The sequence below is a fragment of the Mustela erminea genome, chromosome 7 (assembly GCF_009829155.1).
Source record: "Mustela erminea isolate mMusErm1 chromosome 7, mMusErm1.Pri, whole genome shotgun sequence".
NCBI lineage: Eukaryota > Metazoa > Chordata > Mammalia > Carnivora > Mustelidae > Mustela > Mustela erminea.
In genome coordinates this window covers 49,497,528-49,513,981 of record NC_045620.1, presented here as the reverse complement: position 1 = coordinate 49,513,981, position 16,454 = coordinate 49,497,528, and the positions used below count along the sequence as shown (strand labels likewise).

Genomic DNA, 16,454 nt, shown 5'->3' with positions numbered 1-16,454 from the left:
TTTGGAAGGGCAGTTCCTGCTGCTATAAATGACACCAGGAGAAGATGCCTGAAAAGAAACTTAGACTGGGCAGGAGAGGACAATGCAAAGGGATAGAATGTGGACCCCATTTGCCCATCCATGGATCCAAACACTATTTTACCCAAACCTTCAACCATTCTTCCACCCATCTATCCACCTACCCATTCATCTAAACACCCTTCCATCCATCCATCAATCCACTCATTGGTTCATCTGTCTATGTATTTAAGCATTAATTAATCTCTTTTCTTCTTTAGAAAGTATTCAAAGACTCTGAACTTGGTGCTGATGTTACAAAGACAAGACCTGGTCATGCCCTAAAATTGCTTGGTGTCTCATGGCTGAAGTTGAGGTAAACATTATATGTTAATAAAAAACATTTGATTAAATGAGAAAAATATTTCAACATGTAAAAAAAAAGAAAGTTGATAAATAAATAGAAATTCATTTTATAGTGTGAAAATTCTGTAATAAGATACATTCAAGTGGAGAGGAGAGCATTGCATTTAGAGCGGGGGGCAGGATTCTTAGGGAACTCGTCATAGAGTTTACATTCACACCAGTTGTGAATGTGGTGGTGCAATTGTGCTCCCTACTGAGGGCCTCTTATGGATGAATGTGGAGCATGTAGAGGATGTCCTCCATGTGAATGGGAGTGGCAGGCAGAATGGAAAGGTGTGCAGGTGCTAGATCTTGAAAGACTTGAGAAGCCTTGCTACAAAATTTGTGCTTTATTTTATAAGAGATAGACAGTGTTAGAAGGATGTGATGATAATCAAAACTTCATTTTAAAGTATCATTCTGGGTTCTTTGATGAATGAGGAAAAGACATCAGGTGGAAAGTTAACTGTTGTTGTCCAGGCAGGAGGTGCTGATGGTCTGAGCTGAAGTGGGCAGTGTAGAGATCAGCAGAGGAAACTCTCTGGGAAGTGGCTTTGGCAGAAGGTGAGGGAGAGATGGGTGTAAGAGGGAGAGAAGGGTGTAAGACAAGGACCAAGTGTCTAATGCTGGGGCCACTGGGAGACCTAGAAAATGGGCTGTAGGCAGGATGGGTGTGGCGTGAGGGTGGCAGGTAGATGGTGGTGTCAAAACAGTGTTCAGTTTTAGGGTTCCGTGGGATATTTGGATGGAGGGGTCCATAGATTGTTGGAAACATGTCTGAAGCTCAGGAAGGTGGTGTGAGCAGCAAAGACTCAGAGGTGACGGGAGCATGGAGGTGGAGGTGATGGTCAGGAGGGACATGGAAATAACTGGACACAGCCACAGAAATTCTTTGAATACCCTCTGAAGTGGTCCTAGCTTATTTTCTAAAAAAAAGATTTTATTTATTTATTTATTTGACAGAAAAAGAGAGAGAGTGTGTGTGAGAAATAGAGAGTAGAAGCACGGGGAGAAGCAGGCTCCCCGCTGATCAGGGAGTCAAATGCAGGGCTCAGTCCCAGGAATCTGGGATCACAACCTGAGGTGAAAGCAGACTCTTAACTGACTGAGCCACCCAGGTGCCCTGAAGTCCTAGCTTTTTAATTAATATTTCTAATAGCCATGTCATAGTGTTTGTTCATAGTAAACTTGTGGGGAGCTAAAAAGTAGGATGGAAGAAAGGCTCTTCCGTCTCATTTCTGGATAACTGATCCTTTGAGTTCAAATGTCAGAAGCTCCTATCTGGTTAAATATTGTCCAAAACTAGCCTATGAGGGCCTGTCTGATTTACTGTCCTGTGTTATATTGTCTCTTCCAGCCCAGTGGCCCCTGTGCCATGGTGGAGTCTCTTGCTGTTGACTACCTTCAGGGTGTTGATGAGTGTTGACTGGAACAGGACCAGGATAAGGGGCGGGTGAGGCTGGAGTGGTCCCCCTCCAGGCTGCCGGGGTTGAGCCCTATTGCATCTCTGAGTAAGGCCATTACCCATGGGAACTCACCTCCCTTCATCTCAGCACCATGTAGTTCTCCCCCAAGGCACAAAGATGCCACTTGTTCAAGGGGAAGTCCAAGTTGTCATGACATTGCTTGATGAGTTTGTCAACAGTGGTCACAGTTTGTGTGCCATTTGCTGTACTTGATGCACCCAGTCTTACTCTCTGGTTTTCTTCCACTTCCTGTCCCTTGGAGAACTCCTAAGATGGAAGGAAGATAAGATGGCCATTTCCTTTGGAAAGAGGAACCAGAGCAGGAAAAACCCCTCTTTTTATGAGGGAATGTCTAAAGCAAATTCACAAGACAATTCCTTTGTTATTTGTGGAAGTGTGGTGAGGAATTTAGAAAAATCATAAAAGTGTTTAAAATATTTTATTTTATTTCATTGCATTTTCAAATGTTGGTACTAAATTAGAAGGTGAAAAGTGTGTGCAGGGATAGTGTGGGAGTACTAATTTGAGCAATTCCACAGTAGTACATGAGGGTTCTGCATTATTATGATGCTTCACAAAGCTCACCTCCCCCACCCCCTACCTGACATGGGAGAAAACAAGGAACTGTGAGTTTTTCTGCCCTGGTCAGGGAGGAACTCTGGTGAAATTGGCTCAGAGCTCCTGCGTGGCCAGCAGGCCTGCTAGAGCCAAGAAGTGCTATGGAAATAAAACTGCCTTCTGTATTTAACAGCCAAAGTGTTTTACCTTAGCTAGTGGCAAGAACAACTTTTATTGACAAGGAACATCTGGTGGTTAGTTAGCAGGTTTTTAAAAAAGCTATTAATCAGGACTAAAGAATACCTCTGTCTGTGCATCTGCGGGACATATGATGATATGCAGACAAAGTCCAAAAACAAATTTAGTTAGAAATGTGATGCAGGTGTGCTTGTATGGATCCTCAGCCTGTCCTCTCTGGGATGGACCCACACCCAAGCACGTGGCCCCTCAGGCCCAACTCTCTGGTCACCTACCCTTGGTCTGTCTACTGGGACCTGGCAGAGGGATAAGGCCACTTTGCACCTCCTTGGGCGAGGTTCATGTCCTTTTTCCTTCTTCCTAAGGTGAGGATGGTGATGGTGGCATTCTCTTGAACAAAGCCACGGATGCTGCCCACTGAGCTGGAACCTGAAGCATGAATGACTGAGCTCTCGATGGACATTTTGGCTCCAGCCAGCAGGCAGGAAGGGATTTTGGGAGGGATCTTTCTGGAGTGGGTAGCCACTCACTTCACCGGTGTTTAAACCCCAGCTTTGGGAGGAGGGACTGGGGGCAGGGAGGAAAGGTGCACCCAGACCTCAATAGCACCAGAAAGCTTCAGAACATGCACTAGGACTGGCGCAGGTTATTCTCTTGAATTTCTGATTTCTTTAGCATAGTGATCTCAAGCATCTTTTCTCAGAAGCCGAGCTTTCCTGTTTCATGTGTTATCCCACCTCAAACTTTGTGCTTTTAGAACATCAGCTAATGAATCCTTACAGTCAGGTGAAAAAAATGGGCATCTGAGATAATTGAGTAGAAAAGTTCACTAGATGATGATTTGCTCCATATTCCATGTTGTGGTTTTGCCTAATTAACTTGAAGTAGCAGGTCTTGAACTAGCAGAACTTGAAGTAGCAGGTCTGGCACAATGTTTAACTCTGGAGCACAGAAACATCTCAAAGACCTCCTGCCTTGAAACTACCATTTTATAGATGGGGAAACTGAGGCTTGGAAATGGAGTGGGATTTGCCCCAGGATACGGTGATCTGAACTACTTTTCTGGCTTCTTGCCTTGTACCTTGATAGCTAGCAGGTGACAGCTGCCAGATGAGTTCACAGAGTAGATGCACAGAAGGGTGTGTGTAGGGATTGAGAGGGAATTCTGCTGGCTTCTGAAATCTCACCATCTGACATCAGTTTAATGGAATGCCTTTTTACCAGCGGACACTATTATATTGATGCTCATCAGTGACAGATTACTGCAAAGGATTTGGGACAATAGGTAACTTAGTCTTTGCCACACACGCCCAGCAGACAGTACAGAGAGGGTGGTGTCAGTGCTGGGAAGAGGGGAGGGTTCTTGACAGAAGGCAGGCTTGAACAAGCTGGGGCCTGTGAGCAGGAGGACCTGGTTTTTCCCAGCTTGGTTACCCAGGGGCCCATGGCCCTGGCACTCCCAATGTACCTGCTCTATCTTTCATGGCTCAGAAGGCCATTGTGAGAAAGGACTTTGGAGGAAAAGTATAAACTCATTGAGAATAGAAGCAGAGTCTGGATTGGCCATTGGAGTTTGGTACTGAGAATGACTCTGGAAAGCTGTAACTACGAGAGAGAGAGAGAGAGAATATGACCATGCTGGAGTTTTCACTGGGAGCAAGAGATGAAATCCATGAAAGATTAGCATTCTACGAGCCGCCAGGTGGGGATTTCTCCATAGAATGAGCTCTCCTACCCATAGAATGAGCTCTCAGACACTAGTTGCTGTCTCTGAGACACTGGCTTGAGACAGTGGACAGTAAATCAATAGTTCATTTTGCAAAACCTCATGAAATCGGCTTGGGTGATATAGTGAGGATCTTTTCTTGGTTGTTGGCACATTTGGCTTGGATGACATCACAAAGGAACATCACTTCTCTTCAACCCACTTCTGGAGAGCCAAAGCTTCCAGTGCAGGAGACTGTGGTGCACATCAGGGTACTCAGCCATTTATGAATGGCACAGCCGCAATCCTCAGCTGGCCAGAACAAGGGACCAATGTGATGGCCATGGTTTTCATTCCTGAGATGATTTTGCTTCTCACAAGCTCTGGTCTGCTCATATACCACTGGCACCACTGCCTGATTTGTGAAAGCAAGCCAGCCATGTCCCAAGGAGCTGCTGTGGCTAGTTAGAAATGTGGGCTCCCTATCTACCACCAGGACTTCAACACTAGGCTGAAAATAGCCATGTTTTAGGTTTTGAACCAACAGTCGATAGTCTGGGTGTCAACAATGTCTCATGGTGTGAAGCCCATGGCCAGACTCCGTTTGTAATAAAATAATCCCAGTTTTCTGTGATCACTAAAAAGAGAAATATATTCAGTGGTTCAGGATAGCATGGAAAATTGCTGTAAAAAAGCAGAGGCTAAGTTAGGATAGTTAGGGGAAGTGTCAAAGAAGCAGCAGCATTGTGGTTCCTCCCTGGCAGCTCATGGGCCAAATGTGGTTTGCACAGGTGCTCTGCATTGCTGGTTCCCCACCAACCCCTGACAGAGTATGTGTGTGTGTGTGTGTGTGTATGTGTGTGTATGTACTTACGTATGTATGTATTTATAAAACTTTAATGAGTTGCCGAACAGAGATGCTGAGAGATTTTGGTTAGGAGTCTGGCTCTCTCCTTCCAGCATGGCACCACCTGGCTCTAAACAGGGCATGCTCTTTCAGGCTACCTGCCTGCTCATGTGGGACCTAAACTCTAGGACCCTGAGATGGACCTAAGTGGGCCTTCAGGAATGGCTAGAGACGACCTTGGGAGCACCTGGGTTAGAGTCTTGAATTTCTTGCCTTAGGAAAAACTTTCACAACAACATATAAAAAGCAGAAGGTTTAAAGAAAGAGGTTTCAGTCTATAAATATTCAAATCTCTGCCTATCAAAAGACCCTTAAAATTGAAAGGCAAAAGGCAAAATAAGAAAAAGGTTTACAATGAGTGGAGGATGGTTAGATGGTAACCAGAGAGTTCTGCCCCTTTTGTCTTGCCCAATTATCAATCACAACCCTTTCACTTTCAAAGTTTCCCTGGTTTGGGCAATAAATTACATGGTTATCTTATGAATGGTTAATATTTGTAGTACATAAAGAGTGCTCACATATTAAAAAGAAAATAAATTAACACTGAAAAGTGGAGTAAAGCCTCAAATGGCTAATGTATAGTGTAGATGAAAACAGTCAATCCATGATGAAAATACTCACTTTAATGAAAGAAGGAAGATAACAATGAGGCAGTATTTTTGGAGTGGTGATTGGAAAGCTTTATAAAGAATGTAAACACATACATGCAGTTTTTCACAGGTATGGGCCACAGACACTTCTCATCTTACAGGTTGTAACATAACTTGGAAGACTTTCTGGAAGGCACAATTCCTTGTGTGGGGAAATTTTCCACTTCTAATAATTCATCTTTAGGAAATATTTTAGAATAAGCAAAATGGCAGTTACTCAGTGAAGCTTTGTATACAGAAAAGTGGAAAGATAAGTGCCCAACAAGGAGGAAATAAATTGTTACTAGCTGACAGTTCTCAAGTCCTCTAGGACCTTTGCATAATTTCTCCCTTTTAACTGCCAAACAACCTTATGAAGTAGGTACCATCATTATCCCCATCTTACAGATGAAGATACTGAGGCTTGGAGCAGTGATGGCAGCAGTAAGTAGCGGAACGTAGGCAATGTGGCTTCTAACCCCAGAACTTCACTACTATGCAAGCACCTCTCCTAGTTCTTGATGTTGCATCCATTAAGTGGCATGTCCATCAAAAATGATGTTGAAGAGTACTTAGTGATTTGAATTGAGAGATAGGAAATATTTTAAAATGTTATGAACCAACATATATAGTATTGTTATATTTTTATAAAAAGAGAACATCTCTGTGTGCATAAAAAGTGATGGATATAAACCAGACCAGTCACAGATATGCATAGGTAAGAATATCTCTCAGTGATAGGAATACATAGGATTTTTGTGATCCTCTTTTGTCTTGTTTGTATTTTATAAACATTGTACAATGACTATGATTTAAATTTGAAGTAAGAAAAAATAACTGCAAAATTAGAGTAGGGATTTGGCTGGGGAGAGGTGTCATTTTGGATGTGCTGGTGGACTGTGGCCAGCAAATCATGGTAGCTTTGATGAGACCATCAGTCTATTATGACAGACAAAGAGAGAGCAGTTGAGAACTGGGTCTTCTAACTTCTGTTCTTTATTACAAAGTGGGTGGTCTCTTTGGAAGCAGGTCATCTCTTGTTGTCTATCCTGTATCACACATCAGGCAGTGCATCTATTACCCATCCCCAGTGGAACAAAGGCAAGAGGCAGGAAGAAAGGAAAGGATGGAAATTGAGGAAACTCTCTTTCTGATAAATTTGAGACCCCCCCCCCCCCCCCCCCCCCGCTTTCTGATGCCTGCCCTTCCCTGGCTGGTGCAGCCTGCCTCCTTTCTAGCTGCATGTCCATTGTGCACCATCCTGACTCACACTCTAAGCTTGCCCGGATAGCCTCACCTTTGACCCTCTTGCCTCACCCCCACTGCAAGCATCCCTGCTATGCTCACTGAATCCCAGACCTCCTCAAATCCTCAAGGTTTGTGCCCCTATGTTCCCCTCCCTCTTACATCATCAGTTCCCCTTCCATTCTGGATCATTCTTATCAACCTTGAGCGTCACACATATTGAAAATAACTCTCTGACTCCGTTTTTCTGTTTTCCAAGAAAACTTCTTCAACCACGGTCTGATCTGCCCATGTCCACTTTTTCACCTCACAACCTACCTAGAACCATGCAATCAGGTTTTACCTCTTCCCCCAAACGCACCCTGCAGAAACCACTTAGGTCAAATCACCCACTATCTCCACTTCCAAATATCCCCGGCAGTCCACACTCCAAGACTTGTTGCCCAATTCCTGAAGACAGTGGTTTTCCCTCCCCTTTCTTCTTGAAAATTTGGATTCCTTTTTCCCCACCCAGCCTCTTCTTGCTGCTTTCCTCTGATGGCTCCTCCCTGGGGCTCACTCCTCAGCTATCCTATTTCTTCCTTCAACTTCCAGGTGGTCTAACTGCTTCATTGTTGTGAACATTCTCAGAATGTTGGTGGATCTCATACCATGTTGGCCCCATTCCTGGAGTCAGCCTGCCTCTGCTCCTTGCTCAGCATCGTGCTTGATGTCTGACCAGTTTCTTGAAACTTGGCCAAAACAGAACCTATGCTTTGCGACACCTCACCCTCCCACCACCCCCCAACCAGAGCCCTCGGCCCTACTCCTGCCATGGACTTCCTTATCTCAATATGATATACTACTGATATCTAGTATTTCATATCAAAAGCCTGGGAGCTAGCCTTTATTTTTTCACATTGTTCTTACCACTCTCTCAATCCACAAGCATCTCCTTGAATGCTGCCTTCAGAATTCCTCATGCAGCTAATCCTTCCTCTGGTTCCTCCACTGCCTTCCCAGAAACCAAGACATTAGGTCTTTCCTGAGGGTGCTATAATTAACACCCACATTCCTGTCCCTGCTCCCAGTCCTCCCTTTGCAGCCAAGACTGAGTTAATGAAACCACAAATCTGTTGATTAACTATCTTGTTATGTTCCCACCTCTTATGGCCTCCCATTGCACTTAGATCAACCCTAGTCTCACTGGCAGCATCAGGTCCTGTATGATCAGTGTCTGCCTACCCTCAGCCCCATCCCAGCTCCCTCCCATCCCAGTTACAGCCTCAGCCACACAGGACTGGCTCTTTCTTCACGTGCTTGAAGAAATTCACACTGGAGGTAGTCGTACTATTTCCTCCCTCTGCTCCTTCCCTGTTTCTCTGTATGACTGACTCTTCTTCCTAACTCCAGTGTCCACTCCTATGCCACCCCCTTGGAGAGGGCTTCTTCTTTTAAAATTAAAATTTAATGTGGACTCTTAATCTCACAAAACAAACTGAGGGTTGCTGGGGTAGGGGGGTTAGGAGAAGGGGGGTTATGGACATTGGGGAGGGTATGTGCTTTGGTGAGTGCTGTGAAGTGTGCAAACCTGGAGATTCACAGACCTGTACCCCTGGGGCTAAAAATATATTTTTATAAATAATAAAAAATTAAAAAAAATTTAATGTGTTATTTGTTTCAGGGGTACAGGTCTGTGATTCACCAATCTTAACACAATTCACAGCACTCACCATAGCACATATCCTCCCCAGGGTCCATATCACAGCCACTGTATCCTGCCTCTGCTGCCAGCAGCCCTCAATTTGTTTCCTGAGATTAAGAGTCTCTTATGGTTTGTCTCCCTCCCGATCCCGTTTTGTTTCATTTTTTCTTTCCCTACCCCCCTACAACCCTCCACCCAACCTCTCAAATTCCTCATAACAGAGAGATCATATGATAATTGTCTTTCTTTGATTGACTTATTTCACTCAGCGTAATATTCTCTAGTTCCATCCACGTCATTGCAAATGGCAAGATTTCATTTCTTTTGATGGCTGCATAGTATTCCATTGTGTATATATACTACATCTTCTTTATCCGTTCATCTGTTGATGGACATCTAGGTTCTTTCCATAGTTTGGCTATTGTGGAAATTGCTGCTATAAACATTCAGGTGCATGTGCCCCTTCAGATCACTACATTTGTATCTTTAGGGTAAATACCCAATAGTGTGATTTTGGGGTCATAGAGTAGCTCTATTTTTGACTTTTTGGGGAACCTCCATACTGTTTCCCAGAGTGGCTGCCCCAGCTTGCATTCCCACCAACAGTGTAGGAGGATTCCCTTTTTTGTTGAGGCCTTCTTAATAAACCCTGTGGGTGCCCTGCCTGGGCCTAAGGATTAAATACACCACATAGTAGGTGCTCAACAAGTGTTCTTTGGGCAGATGAACAGATGGGTGAGGGCTGCTTTTTGTTCTTTCCCCGTGTAGTGGAGACTCCACCCCAGTGTCCCAGATGCAGCTCCAGCTCCCTGAGGTATTCAGGACACAAGTCACTGTTAATAGGGTATGTAGGGGAACTCCAGGGAAAAAGCCCTGATGACAGGTGTTCTTTCCAGACTCACAGACGTGCTTCATCTTGTGTGGTTAATTTTCTGGTGCCATTCTGTGGGCAGCAACCCCCATACAGGATTTGGAGAACAAAACAAAGATGATAATACTCATTTCTATGAATTCTGTAAAATGCAGTTGACTTATGGAAAATCTGCCTTCAAGTGTCATCTAATAGGACAAGATGCTCAGCACAGGTCTGCTGTGATCTATTTTGGACTTCCAAGTCTCCCCAGGGTCATTGATCTGACTGGGTCTGGGCCTGGCCAATGTCTCCCTTCAGAAGGGTGTGATGAAGGGACCATGGCTAGTTCTGTTCTGTCTCGCTGGTGAGGGGTCTCAAAGCACCTGAGCAGAGCTGACAGTCCCCATGATGCTCCAAGCAGCTGGGAGGGAGTGTCCAGAGACCATGACACCTGGGATCCAGCAGAGACCTGGGCTTCAGGAGTGTGCCTGTGGGTTGGCATGGGACTTGGCTGGAGCCACAGGATAGGTGACTGTGCGGTCCCCTGTGCCTTGGTCAGTTTGCATCTGCAGGGTTGTTTCCTTGCATAACCTGTACCTTCTACCTTCCTTGGATGCTGGAAGAGACAAGCTGGGAGGCACTTCAGTGAGCTGAATGGAGCTCAGAGGTGACAGGGACACCTAAGTTCCTGGTCTGTGTCCCTTGTCTTTTAACAGAGGTACTGACTCCCAGGTTCCAGGACCCTGGGTTTTATTCAGCCCTGGGATGGAAGGGAGGCTTGACTATTTTAGCTGCCAGATGTCCCTAGGACCCCAGTTTAGCATTTGAATGACATTCACGACCAGAGATAAGAAGATTTGTTGGGGACACTGCCAAAACAATTGTAGAAGGTCCAGGATTTCCAGAAAGTCATCACAAAGGGGACCAAAATTTTTCTGCTGTCTGAAGTCTTCTGGCAACTGAAGCTGAGGGTGGTAAGGTCAGGCTTGTCCCCAACACCTGAGCTTTGGCATTGTGGAAGAATCTCTCATCTGAGCTCATAGCAAATATTCCATGACTGAATCTGTGCAATGTGTTTGATCATGACTTCATTTATTCACACAACAAATCAAGGTGTTCTTCTAGGATCTGGGATAGCTCAGTGAACACCAAGGCAAAATTCACTGCCTGCATCTCCTTTGTCAGAAGGACACATTCAAAGGTCTCTGGGAATATCTGTGCCTGTGGAGGGGAGCGATTATTATCAATCAGATGTCCACATTTACATTGTTTCTCTATTTAGATATAAGCTACACTGAAGAAAACACACAGATGCTTAAGTTTCCATTTGATGAGTTCTGGTAATTCTATACCTCTGTGTAACCATCATCCAGACAGATTTAGGACATTGTCATCATTCTAGGAGTTTCCTTTGTGACCCTTCACACTCAATCCCCCCAACCTGCTCTCTACACAGGTAACCCATTCTGATCTTTCAGCAGAGATTGCTGTTGCCTGTTGTTTAACTTCACATACAGCATGTACTTTTTGTGTGTGTCTGGCCCCTTTTGCTCCATATAATGTTTTGTTGACTCATCCATGCTTGGACCTATCTTAGAATCCCCTTATTTCTGGGACTGTGTAATAGTCCAAGGTCTGAACAGATGACCAGCTATTTATTCATCACAAGATGAATGCATGGTTGGGTTATTTCCAACTTTCATGGTTATGGGTGAGCACTGTGAACCAAGGTTCCAGTCTGTTTGTGGACATGAGCTTTCACTTCTCCAAATGTGGAGTCATTAGGTCATAGCTGAGATATAGGTTTGAATTTATGAGAAAGTGACAAATAGTTTCCAGCACAGTTCTGTCACCATGCTGCCCACTAACACAAGAGTTCTTGATCTGGACCTTTGCTAGCATTTGACAATGCCAGGTTTCATTTTTTTGCTGCTCTGGTGGCATGTGGTGGTATCTCCCTGTGGTTTTAATTTGCATTTCCTGATCACTGATGACAGTGAGGTTCTCCTGGTGCTCATTGGCCACTTTTTTTTCACATTTAATCCTAGTGTGGGTTCTGTTCCTCCTTGAACAGAATTTCAGAATTCTGAAATTAGTGGTGAATTTGTACTGACAGCAAGAAGTTTGGAGAAATATGTTAGTACCAAGAGTTGGAGAAATTTTAGTCTTAGTGCTCTTTGTACCTTGTCTTCAGTTATTTTTTTTTTTCAAGTCCTATCTGCAGTTATTCTCTCCTCTTCAATCTGTGGCTATTCTTAGATGCTTCTAAAAATCCTTGCATGACATCCATCCATCCATCCATCCATCCATCCATCCAGTGCATCAATCTATCCACTACTCATCCATCCACCCACTCAGTGTCCTTTCAGGTGAGAGGTGGTGCTGGGCTTTCTCCTTCCTTTCTTCCTTTGTGTTCACTCCCCATGTCCATGCTGATTTCTGTATCAGACAGTCTTGGGCACCCCTCAAATTCTCTAGGTTCCCTCTTTTACTGCAGCTGTAGCTGTGATGCCAGTCCCACACAGGCTTCCACCAGCCTTACAAAACCTGAAATGGACTTGCCTCTCTTACTTCTTACTTGGTCCTTCTCTGATGTCTTGGTGTGGGACAGCTGGATCCCATGTGGCACTTACATGTCCTACCTGGGTGTAGAGGATAGTCACCCTTCAAAGGAGTCAATGGGTAAATGCTTCTTCTTTTGTTCCTCCTGAGGGTGTCCTGAAGAGTGTCAGGTGTTTCTCCCTCAGTGTTCCTAGACTGAATGACAGTGGGCATTAGCTGAGACCACCCTAATGCACCCTTGATAGGATATTTCCTTTCCGTGTTTCACTCCCCATCCCTCACACTTATTTCTGGGGTCACAGTCCCACATGACCTTGACTTAGACACTGCATTTGGAGAATTCAGGCTCAGGCAATCTTGAAAATATGTGTCTGATACTGCTTCCATGTTAGAAGCCCTATAATGGCAGACCCGATATTCAGACCAATGTGCCAGTGTTATAACACAAACTACCAGGTTCTTTCAGACCCATCCACTGCCTGCATTTCTCCATCATTGCTCCTACCTCTCTCCCCATCTTCAGCCTTTATCTGTTTTCAACATTGCCAATGTCTGCCTCCCATCATGATTACCCATGCCTTGCTCCATCATAAACCCTCTCTCCATCATCACCCCTGCTGTCTCCCCCTGTCATAACTCCTGTTTCCCTCTGTCACTATCTATACCTCCCTTCTTCATGACCCCTGAATCACCCCCCCCCCATCATTCTGTTTCCCTCTATCATCAATCCTCCCTCCACCATCTCCTTTGCCTTTTTTCCACCATCACTCTACTTCTTTTACAGAGTTTGAAGCTCCCTTCCCATCAACAGTGTAGGAGGGTTCCCCTTTCTCTGCATCCTCACCAGCATCTGTCATTTCCTGACTTGTTAATTTTAGCCATTCTGACTGGTATGAGGTGATATCTCATTGTGGTTTTGAAACTCCCATCGAAGGGGATGGCAGTGAAATCTGCCTGGGCTGTATGTGGCATAGAGCTCAGAGAAGTCTTCTCAGGAGAAGGATACATGGATGGAGAGGAGAGAATGAGTGGAGAGTCCCTTAATTTTTGTCTGCAGAGATGTAAGAGTTATGAACACCAGCTTGGGTGTCATACTGAGAATCACTTCTAGTTCTGCTCCTTCATGGCTGCATGACCTTAGCCAATTACTTAATCTTTCTGAGCTACAGTTCCTTCTTCTGTGGAAACAGAATATTGGTAATATGTTCTGCATATGATTGCTGTGAGAACTTAGAAAGATGGCTCATGTGGCATGCTTGGCACTTGATAACCACTCAGTAAATATTCATTCTTTTTATGTGCTGAGTTTGTCTGCTGGAATGCGACCCCCCAGTGCCCAGATGTTGAGGTCATTCATTCAACTGCATGTGGAGTCACCTTCCAAGGATCCAGACCTATGTAAACATGTACAGAGTTTTCATCAGGTCAGGAGGACTGATGATTAGGTCAATAGGAGCAATCATGAGCTGTGATGAGCCTGACAGACCAGAGGGTAGGCCAGGTGTGGTTGATGGGCATGTCTGGAGTAGTCTGGCACTTCTCAAAGTGGGGACTCTGGAGCAGCAGCAGCAGCAGCAGCCGCAACTCCTGGACACTTGCTGAAACACAGATTTTGGGGAGCCCATCCCAGACCTCTGGATGACTGTCTGAGGTCCGGGAAACTTATAACCAGGCCTCCAGTGGGGGATTTGATGACAGTGAGACCCCCCTGGTGTGGCAGCACAGTATAGGGTGGTTGCTCCTGAGACCCAAATAAGGTAAGGCATCATTTGCTTGGTAAACCAAGTTTCTTGCCCTGCAGCCACCCTGATTTCTGCCCTTACTTTGGGAGATGGCCGTTGACTTTTCACATCTCTCCAGCTTTGTGAGATACACTGTCTACTCTTTAAGGCCTCTGCCCCATGTCTTCATTCCAAGACCAGAGTGACCACAAGGCCTAACACATCCAGGAAGGAACCTGTGGCATGAGCCAGGGATGCCTTCCCACTTACTCATCTTACCAAAGAGGCATCTATTCTGGTTGTTTCCTGTTTGGATCCAGCAGGACCAGACTTTTCACGTGTCTGCACTTCACAGAATCTTGTGTCAGCCTGTGGAGGTGTACAAATGATGCAAAAGTCAAAGCCCTCTGATTAAAATAAGGAACGGCACACCCTGTGAGGGGAGAAAGATGTGGCTGATCTCTTGGAGGGCCTTGCAGGGAAGACAGGGGGAGGCAGTGCAGAATTTTGCAGCCCAGTCCTTTATCATTTTACACTTTAACAATGAAAGTGGCACTAAAAGAAGCCCCCAGAAGACAGAGGGGTGGGATGGGGACTGGGGGGAGAGCCCCATAAATCCTCATCTATGTTCAATTTTCTTCTCTCTGCAGAGTTTTTAACCAAAGAATCCCAGCATGCAGGGCCTTGATCCCCATACCTCTGAATGCTAGGGGAAGCTCCTTTATTGTCTCCAGAGGCCTGGAGGGAATGGGGGAGCTCCCTCACTGTAGGGGGAGTAGGGGGATTTCCTGGGGCCTATGAGACGGCACCACAGCTCCTGTGCTGCTGGACAGCAGAGCTTATGCCCACGGCCAGTAGGGCCACAGGGAGGAGACAGAGAGAATTACAGCTGTGTCTGCCCACGGTGCAGTCCCTCTAAGGCAGATACAATGTCAGGGACTGCATAAACGAAATCCACAGACACTGACCCTCAGTAGTTGATGTGGCAGAGCAGTCCCTGGAAATACGCTGAGATGAAGAGTCACACACAGGTGATTTCTAAGGCAGAGCTGCCAGGTGAAGCCAGCAGGGAGAGGAGGAGACAGCAGGGAGAGGAGAGGCGGGTCAGTATGTGGCTGATCCCATGGCGAACTTGGCCTGCAAGATGGCCACATTTCTCCAATTCACAGATGAAGAAACTGAGACTCAGCAAATTTAGATAATGAGTCCAGAGTTACCCTGATACCTGGTTAGTGAAGTACTGTGCATCTGAACTTGGACCTTTGGACTCCAAAGCTCATGACTGCAGGTACGGGGAAAATAAGAGTCAGCTCTAATGTGTTGAAATGCGGGCTGGGGTGGGGAGGGTGCCTGGCAGTAGGGGCAGAGTGAGTCCCATGTTTGGTCAAGGATCTTACTGCGCTGGAAATCCCAGGGGTCTTCGTTTGAAAAACCCTCATGATCACACTACTGGTCTGCGTCAAACTCTGAACCTCAAATAGTAGCTTGTTTTCTGAGCACAGAGAGGGCCATGGAGGATCTAACCTGGGGTCAAGCCCAGGGGTCCTGGATTGTTTCTGTTTTGCCTGAGTGTGCTGTGTGACCTGGCACAAGATGCCCCCTTTCTGAGCCTCGGTTTCCCAACTGCTCTTCCAGGTTTCTTCTGACTCTGAATTGGCCAGTTCTGGGAGATAAAAGCTGGTGCGGGAAGGTGGAGTTAGTCCTGGCTTACTAAGCTGTCTGTTACCTGTTTTGTCCCATGTCATCCTGCATGGGTCATATCTATCTCTGACCACAGAAACAGGGTAAAAAAATTGACTCAGATTCAGTCTTCTCCTGAAGAGACTGGTCCTCTCTTTTCTAACTACTGTTGCCGTAATGGCCAACTGTGAAAATGTTTTCCAAGTTAGAGTTGATTAACACTTATATTTTGAATCTTGGGGAAAATAATCCAATAGTAGGCATGGAAGATTTAGGTGGATACAGCTTTAATAATAGTCATAAAGAAGCAGGGATCCTCCATCTCTTCTAAGCCAACCCACGCTGGCAAATATACATGCTCTCAAACAGAACCAACAGAATGGCTTGTCCAATAGAAATGCATTATCGTGGGGTGCCTGGTTGGCTCAGTTGTTAAGCATCTGCCTTCAGCTCAGGTCATGATCCCGGGGTCCTGGGATCAAGCCCCTGCATTGGGCTCCCTATTCTTCAGAAAGCCTGTTTTCCCTCTCCTACTCCCCCTGCTTGTATCCCCTCTTTTGCGGTGTCTCCCTCTGTCAAATAATTAAATAAAATCTTAAAAAAAAGTGTATCATCACATGTTGATGACGGCCTTAAACATCCGTGTGTTCTGGGAAGTCCTTATGGCCAGATGCTGGTAGCAGATGGCGGGACTAGTATTGGAGGAGGGAAGTGGCTCACCTTGGGCTCCCGTGGCTGCACCATGTGTGATTTCAACAATGAAAATCAACAATTTTCTTTGCAGCCACTGAGCCAAGGCTTGTTGCGTATTAAGCAGGATGGTTTCTGGAGAGGGTTTAATTAT

The 16,454-nt window shown here is 45.5% G+C and overlaps 1 long non-coding RNA gene across 1 annotated transcript in view; it reads left to right on the top strand.

Annotated features, from left to right (window-relative positions):
* The first annotated feature begins 284 nt into the window (after positions 1-284).
* Positions 285-16,454, top strand: part of LOC116595354 — a 31,827-nt gene continuing 15,657 nt past the window's right edge. Inside the window, exons 1-2 of the long non-coding RNA XR_004287633.1 lie at positions 285-373; positions 1,760-1,855. This is a non-coding gene — a long non-coding RNA (uncharacterized LOC116595354). The remainder of the gene's footprint in view (positions 374-1,759; positions 1,856-16,454) is intronic.